Raw genomic sequence first — 7,523 nt, forward strand, 5'->3', positions numbered from 1 at the left:
AGTGCCACCTGACATGTCATGATATTGTGTGGCAGACACTTCTGCAGCGAGGAATCACCACTGGACCTCATTGGGTCTCATTGGGAATGGTCATTACCTTGGCAAGACTTGGTGCTGCAGCAGCACAGGCCCTACAGCCCTGGGCAGAGCAAGAGGATGGTGATGAGAAAGGAAAGACCAACTAAGTGCATCATTCCCTAGTGGAACACATAACAAGGAAAGGAATGCCTCTGCCAACCTGAGCGAGTGCATTCCTCATGCTAAAAAACATCTGCATGACACCAAAGGCAATCATGTTTTCCTCCCTTGCTGACCTGGCTTCTCCTAGTCTGCCAGTCCCCAGATCCTCCTCACTTGGCTCAACAACACTCGGGGTTGTTCTGCAAAGGGTGTTCTATGCAGCTTGGAGGTGGGAGCCACATGACAAGATACCCAGAGAAGCACACTGCAGTCAAAGTGTCTGGCACTGGCAAGCTCTGGCTATCTGAGATGGGAGCAGGGCAGCCCTCAGCATGGAGCTGAGAACAGGAGGTGTGGGATGGCAGGTTCAGTGCCTCTAGAGTGAGATGATGATGGCAGATCTTCTTGGATGGAGCCATTTTTTTTCACCATGATTTTCTTCTGCAGAGCACAGTGTGGTGCAGGAACTCATACTCACACAACTTCTTGCTTTCTCTCTGCAGAAAACACCTGTCCCTGTGTACCCCCAAATCCTGCCTGTGCTGTTCGCCAGAGGAATGGCTGTGTCAGGGCTGTGAGGCCTGCATCATGCTGATGCACTCTAGCTGGAGTGGCAGTTATAGTGGAGAGAGAACCCTTACTGTTGAAGAATGGCCATTCCTAAGAGAACTGAGGCTTCCCTGTGGTCCATCTTCCATACAAAGATTTTTCTTTTATCCTTGCTGCAATAATACAAACAATAAAACGTTTGTTGGCTGCAGAAACCACACTCTCCCCACAGAGAAAGGGCTGTCCTTATTTTTCCAAAACACTAAGATAAAACAGACAAGCAGTTTCTCACCTTGTTTTCACCCTTGGCATTCTTCCCAACCCAGACAAAGATTGGTTTTACTGCAGAGGGTTACCTATCGGTCTCAGACCCACTACCATTATTATCTATGGCATTCCTCTATTGCTCATTTCTGCTAACTGAAAGCTGCATGGAAACCAAACATTCCTTGGTCCAAAATCAGTCAATGCCGTAAACTTGAGCCTGTTCATTTTCACTTCTGACCTTCCGTGCTTCTTCTGCTGAAGAATTTTTCTCTGCAAGTCCAGTGGCCACTAAAACAGATAGCTGAGCTTAACTCAAGGTTTGCACTCTCTCTTCCAAATCCATTTTTCACCACCCGTTCCCATGCAGCCAGGAACTTGCAGACAAAGGTCTATTGAATTGCAAAGGCTCTTAGGAGAAGTCTGTCAACACTGATGGCTTCCTTGATAATTCTTCTCAGCAGCTGGCATTTCCTAGCATTTGTCACCTTAGGCCAAATCACAATGCAGAAAGGAGCATCAGCAACAGCAGCTTCTCCAAGACTGTTCAGGCTTGTACTGCCTTTACTCCACATGCATTACTTCATTTATGCAAGTGATACCTGATATCATTTTCATCCTTTCACTACTACATCCCAGGATACAGTAAGGCATAGTACAGTTTGGCTCTCCAGGAAGAAGCCTGCAAGAAATTGGGGTCTAATACATAGCCTCCTCTCATTGATCTCAGGGATGATGGGACCAAACACTGAATAGTTACTTACAGAACACAACTTCCACCTCTGCTGCCCACCTTTACTGCACTTGGAGGTGGATCAGGGAGCCAGCCCTAAGGTCACCATCTTGGAGGGCTGCACTTCTGTGCAGGCACAGACACAAGTTCACCCTCCAATCCCTGTGGGAAAGTCTGGGAAATGGTATTGTATCAGCCTGGAGGATAGTGCTTCTTTATTACTCTTGTCACCTTTCAGCTGTTCTTTACTTCTGAATGTACAGAACCATTTTTATTTGGTTTACATCAAGACATTAGAAATCAAACATTTATTTTTCAAAAACAAAAAACAAACAAAAACCAAAGAAAGACAACCCAAAGACAACAAAAAAACCTCAACAAAATCAACCAATCAAACAAAATAAAACCAAATGAAAAAGAATAAAAACCAAGCCCCAACACTATATACATCTTCTTGTTCCCAGTCTCCACTCCCCTCCCTCCCTCTCTCCCACCCTTCCTCCCTCCCTCCCAGCATCTGCATTAGGTCCTGCGTCCAACACATAGATTTCACATCTTTCACCCAACCCATGCCCCCAACCCAGTTTCCATGCCTACTGCAAAGACATCCCACCCTGCTTGGTAAGCCCAGTCTCATCTCCAAGAAAGCATTTGGTAACCTGCACAGCATTTCTTGCCTGGTTATCTCTTATCTCTGACATCAGGGCAGAGCCCAGCCATTGCCCCAGCTTGGGACAGTGGTAATTCCTCCGCATATCCCAGCCCAGCTCTTGCAACATTGTCCTGATGCAAATGATTGTCCCTGCCTAGAGGGACTAAGCTCATTCTGAAGGCAGAGCACTACGAGTCTCCCTCTATTTCCCAGTTCCTGACCTCACAATCTCCCAGAGTCTGCGGTCTCCGTCCAGCATGGACTGCTGCCGTGGCTGGGTTTCCTTGAGTGCTGCCTGCAGCTGCACCCAGCCCATCTGGCTCACTGCAGGTCCCCAGTTTCCAGTGCTCTAGGCTTTTCAAACCTATTTATATTGCACGTATATTTCCACTACCTCTCTCCTAATCGTCTTTGAAGTTCTAGCCCGTTCTCACCTCTTCCTCATCCTATCCCCTCCACTAGAATTTCATTAACTATTGTCCTTTGGTCTGCACAGCTCCAGAAGTTTCACTTCAGCTTGATAACAGTTCAGAGATTTAAAACCCTTTCACCCTCCTCATAAAAAGGAAAACAAAACCAACTCCCTCCCCCACACCTTATCTCCTCACACCAGAGCCTTTGGAGCAGATCTGGTCAAACAGACCAGCCCAATCAGGTCCTCACACGGCTCTGTTTCTGGGAAGTGGATGTGCTGTCCATTGGACAGAGGAAGTGCCAAGCCTTGGCAGGTTTCCTACTTATTTGCAAGACATAAGCTGCTGGCATGGTGTCAGATGTGCATGCAAGAAAGCTGGATGCCAGTTAAGACCTATAGTCTTGTTTGTTTCATGCACTGTGAACTTATCCTATATACACTACGGGCTGGTTTATGCTTGAAGACATGAATATAAAGGTATACATTTTCCTTTTATCTTAGTAACCAAAGCTTTACTTTCACCCATGGAATAGCAGGGGTTTGCTACCACGGCTCTTATTTTCCTCTTCTGCTCTTTCTCTCTTCAGTTCTCAATACTGAAGGTGAAGGGGGATAGGAGGGGGACAGGTAGGATTACAGTCCCAAGGTCCTAGTTCCTAAAGGTCCCTGAGTGACAGCACTGTACAGTATCAGAATATGAAGCGATAGGGTTGTGTTGGCCATTTATATCCTGAGAGAGATTTCACTTTTATTTCTCCTTTTCCTCCTCCTCCTCCACATGCCTGCGTTAGGCTGTTACGCATGGGAAAGGTGCAAAACATTCTCCTCCAGCCCAGCCCCCTCAGGCTGCCCGGAGTTTCCCTCATGCTCAGCTTCCATTCTCTGACAAAAAACAGAAGGCCCAACAGACAGCAACCCTATCTCAAGCAGCAAACAAACTGAGGCTTCATTCAGCATTGCCTCCTGCACCACTGTAGCAAAAACCAGATGCTGCTCCATTTTGGAATAGCACTCATGCTTATTCCTCTCCGCTGCTCTCCCTTCATGAAGAGAAGGTGGACAGCAACATGCACACAAGCTACAGAGTGGAAATCTTCTCCAGCTTTCCAACAACATTATCTTTGTACCCACCCAATTAAAGGCTCATGTCTTTCCTTATGTTTGTGACAGCCTGAAACCTCTCAGCTGGAGTTTAATTTAAGTAAAATTCATTTTTTCTCCACTGTCTCCTTTCAGAATCACCGGACCCCGAAACAACCCTTGGATTTGTTGCCTTTCTTAGGGTGGACACAGATTGCTATGGAGGGGGAAAATGGAGGTACCACCTCGGTCCTGGAGGAGGGCATTTCTAAAGGCCTCCAGCATCCTTCCCTCCCCCCTGTCCAGGACCACATATTCTATTACTCATCTGACTTAAAGGACTCGATTGTTCTCCATCCTGCCATGTCACCAGAAATTATAAGGCAGTTCCTGAACTGTGAGAAGTCCTGACCGCACACTCTTTGGCAAAGATTATTGTGTAGGACTGAAAAGTCCAGATGTCTGGATATACGAAGACAGACTCTATGAAATAAAACTGGCCTGGCAAGGACAGGTCAGAAACATTCAGAGAGAAACTAGGATGACTCCTGCTAAGAAAGAGAACCCAGCCGACAGAGAACCGAGGCAAATAGCAAAAGAGTCTGGCTCCAAATCCCAGCAGGTGAAGAAAACATCTGAGCAGTGCTTTTTCCCTGGAAAGCTTTTGGATTGTCGCTGTGAAATTCTGGGCTCAATCTCTGATTGAAGCCTTGAAAAGTAAAAACAGACCCTCCTCCGTGCCTGATCTCCAGCTGCTGGAGGCCCTGGGCTGTACCTGCTGTGCCGGACGGGGTTGCTTAGTGGCTGGCAGGAACCCCTTCCATGTAGGACTCACTGCCCAAGCAGCAAAGAGCAGAGGTGAGCTTTCATCATATCTGTGTGCTGCTGCCACTGCTGGCCCTTGGGAGCAGCTGAGGGCACTCTGGGTGCCTAATTCCTACCACCGATTTGTCAGGCTTCTACTACAGCTAGCAAATTGCTGGAGATCCTGAGTCATCTCCCTCAGCTTCATCATTTCTTACCACGTGGCTATTTGTTCCCTTTCCAGTTTTAACAGGCTTCTTACAAGTGCCTCTTTTTTTTCCCTTTCTGTCATTCTGACCACCCTTTGCATTGCAATCCCATATATAAAGGGTAAGTGTTTTGATATTGTATTTACTGACCAATCAGCTGGTTAGACTTCCCTGAAAGGCCAAACCTGCTGATAGGCAGCCTCCCTCTGGCACACATATTACCACATTATACTGCTGATGTCATAAAACACAACTTTATGACTTCCATTACAAATTTTAAAAGCCTTTTCCAAATTGAATCCCGCTAGAAAATGTAACAGTCTCCTCTGGACAACCTTTAACTTCCTGCACGTCAAGCAGAAGAAACTACCTGATTCAGCCACTAGTCCTACCATCCAGTTCTGTTCACTCTTCAAATTTACTGCTGTACAGATCCATGTCAGCAATAAACTGCAGCATCAAGAAAACCTATTTTCAACAGCATCGCTCCTGAATGTGGAAACCAGCAAGAGACTGTTCTGTAGGGAAGTTAAGCCTGATTTAACAATTGTGCTAAAACCTTGGTGAGCCCAGAAGGGCCGGGACTGAATGTGTGCGTGCATGAACGTGGCAGAGGGAGACAGAGATTGGGGATGAGTGAGAAGGATGGATGTTCTACTTTTATGCTTAGGAGTCTACCAGCAGAAAATGCATAAAGCACATTACTAATATAAAAATAGCAATACTTATCACTCTGATGTGCCCTGATCCTGCTTCCTCCAAATCAAGGCAAAACTTTCCATGACTTCAGTATTACTAGGTCAGGCCTATAGTAATTCACATTTTCAGAGCACTGTACAGACACAAATCAGTAAATGAAAAGATGTGCATTAGATGCATCTGTTCTCTGACAAACAAGTTTCCCTGGCCTCAGAAAATCACTTTGCTCTCCTGAACAATGGGAACTTAAGAAAAAGGAAGAGGATGCTAGCAGGAAAATAAAGGGGTGTTTGGATTCAAGGCAGTGTGTGTGTGGTGGCATGTGAAAACCTCCATCAGGTAAGAAAAGGGTTCTCATAATTACTCCATGAATGGCAGAATGACCCAAGGGTTAAAGTTTTGCACTTGTGAATTTATTATTTTCATGGCTTTTATTAACATTGTAAGGGAGATTATCAATCATCAGTGATTGCCCAAGTGGCCAATAATTCAGTGATTTATCTGAAAGTCACTGGCTCCTTTGGAAAAGGAGTGCCCTTTTGTACCTTAATAACATGTGCCTGCAGATGGAAGCTACTACAGACTTAAGGGCTTCCACAAGCACTGACAAGCTCAGCACTTTCACTGCAACCTTTGTTGTGCCCAGTCTTTGAAGACCACTGTCTTCCAGAGGGATCATGCTCCATAGAACTCTATGCATCCTTAGTTGCATCTTCTGCAGGAAGGGACACAAGGTGCTCTTCTCTGCATGGTTTAACAGATACAAAGCAAGGCCATATAAAGCAGAACATATTAGAGGGTGGTAGATCACCATTTGCTTCTGAAGCTCTTAGGAAAGGGAATAGTTATCATTTCTGGATATTTTCATCCTGAAATACAACAGAGTTAAAAAACCTCCTCCCCTTTCTGCACCTTGCTGTAGGCTATGGTCATTTGGTGGGCTGGAGTATGAAGTCCCTTGTCTGGCACAAAGAGCAGGTAGAGAGGGGAAATGGCTGAGTTTTCAGAATCCTGTAACTGCTTTTCTCCCAAAACTCAGTAAGAAAGATGCAGAGTGGAAATGATTAGGAACAAGCCCTATTCCAGGACTAAACCAGCTTAGATCAGATGCCAGCAGTGGACAATGGCATCATCCCATTGCTGATTCCCAAAACCCTCTCTCTCCTCAGCAAGTGTATTTGCACAATCTATTGTCCCCAGCCTCGTGTCTCTAGTACAAGCTAGGACTCCAAGTTCGCAAAGTTGCAATGAGCAAACAAAACCCTGCTATCCCCCCCAGAACATTGCCAGTTAAATGTCATCTGTGTTCTCTTTCTACAAAAGACATTACAAAACCCCCCTCCCCTGCTCCCTTCCCCAGAAAACATGCTTGCACACACACATCCACACCCACATCCACACACACTCCCAGATGTGTCTCACATGCACACACTCATTCACACAGGAAAAACAGCTTGCAAACTCCTGAAGGTGGAAAAAGGCAACTTGCAAATGTGCCTTTGCTTTTGATAAGCTCCCTCCTCCCACCCCCCCATGCCCCATATTGCCCCTTCCCTCCCAAATAATTGCCCTGTCCTCCCCCCTTCCCAGCTCTTCCAAAATAAATATTCTTTTTATTTGTTGGTTTAAAAGATTCTTTTAGGCTTGTAAGCAAGAGAGAGGGAGAGAGAAAAAGAAAAGAGAAGTCTCATAGCATGAGAATGAAACCCCACTATCTCATGAATCCATGTAGGAATAAACATGAAGGGTTAGGAACAGTGACAGAAGAAAGATTAAAAAAAATATAATAATACTGAGAGGAGAAAGATGAAATTATGAAGTTCAGTAGTGAGATGGAAGTGAGGATAGTGCATTAGTGAGCACAGCCAAAGATAACCTATCCCCCCCACACCAGTTTTTAACTCAATTTCCTTATATCTCCCTCCCCCCCTTTTTTAA

The sequence above is a fragment of the Meleagris gallopavo genome, chromosome 9 (genome assembly GCF_000146605.3).
Source record: "Meleagris gallopavo isolate NT-WF06-2002-E0010 breed Aviagen turkey brand Nicholas breeding stock chromosome 9, Turkey_5.1, whole genome shotgun sequence".
Lineage (NCBI taxonomy): Eukaryota > Metazoa > Chordata > Aves > Galliformes > Phasianidae > Meleagris > Meleagris gallopavo.